Source organism: Crocodylus porosus, unplaced genomic scaffold, assembly GCF_001723895.1.
Source record: "Crocodylus porosus isolate Cpor-Errol unplaced genomic scaffold, CroPor_comp1, whole genome shotgun sequence".
Lineage (NCBI taxonomy): Eukaryota > Metazoa > Chordata > Crocodylia > Crocodylidae > Crocodylus > Crocodylus porosus.
In genome coordinates this window covers 127,378,580-127,379,883 of record NW_017728906.1, presented here as the reverse complement: position 1 = coordinate 127,379,883, position 1,304 = coordinate 127,378,580, and positions in this window count along the sequence as shown.

Sequence of the window (1,304 nt, the reverse complement as noted above, 5' to 3'; positions counted from 1 at the left end):
TGGGCACCGCACTTCAGGAGGGATGTGGACAACATGGAGAGGGTCCAGAGGAGGGCCACTCGCATGATCAGGGGGCAGCAGCGCAGGCCCTACGACGAGAGGCTAAGGGAGCTGAACCTGTTCAGCCTCCACAAGAGATGGTTGAGGGGGATCTAGTGGCCATCTACAAGCTAGTCAGAGGGGACCCTGTTGGGGGAGTCCCTGTTCCACCGAGCACTACCACGAGTGACTAGAAATAGCGGTCACAAGCTGGCAGAGGGTAGATTCAGATTAGACTTCAGGAGGAGCTACTTCACAGTCAGGGCAGCTAGGATCTGGAACCAACTTCCAAGAGAAGTTGTGCTGGCTCCTACCCTGGGGGTATTTAAGAGGAGGCTAGATGTGCACCTTGCTGGGGTCGTTTGACCCCAGTACTTTTTCCTGCCATGGCAGGGGGTCGGACTTGATGATCTGCTCAGGTCCCTTCTGACCCTATCAACTATGAAACCTGCTGCTTTCCCATCGTAAAGTAGCAGGAGTCTTTGCCCCCCTGTTGCAGTAACATAGTGTCAACTTTTTCCTTGACATGACATTATTGATTCATGATCAGTTTTTGATACACTATAAGCCCTAGATCCTTTTCTGCAGAAATGTCACCTAGATAGTTGTTTCCCATTTTGCTTTGTTCTCTACTTGCAGTATTTTTAACTTCTTGGTGAACTGCATCCTATTTATTTATTGAATTGCATTTCATTGATTGCTTCTTCAGTTGATCAGGATCACTTTGAATTTTACTCTGCTATCCAAATTGCTTGTATATCCTACTTTCTTGGTATGGTGTGTTCTGTATCTACTGCATTAATGAAAGCATTGAATAGTTCCAGATGCAGGATAAACTCGTGTGGAAGACCACTTTATGCATCTTTCAAGTTTAAGAATGACCACTTTTTGATTATTTAATGACCACTTTTTGATTATTGTTTCTCAACGATTTGTGTACCCATCTTATCTGTGTACACATTTTATCCTTATAGTGTACCCATCTTATAGTTTCTTCTATATTATATTTTACTAGCTTGTTGTTGGAATGTCAAGTGAAACAGGGTCAAAAACTGTCATAAGGTGCAGATAAATCAATCTACTGATTTTTTATCCATGAGGCCTGGCATCCTATCACAGAAGGAAATTAGGTTTGTTGAACATGACTTGTTCTTGAGATATTCATATTGACTGTTATCACCCGGTTGTCCTTTAGGTGCTTACGTGTTGACTGATTTGTTTCTATATATTTCTCTCCCAGCTGCAAAAGCAGTAAATAAATAGTC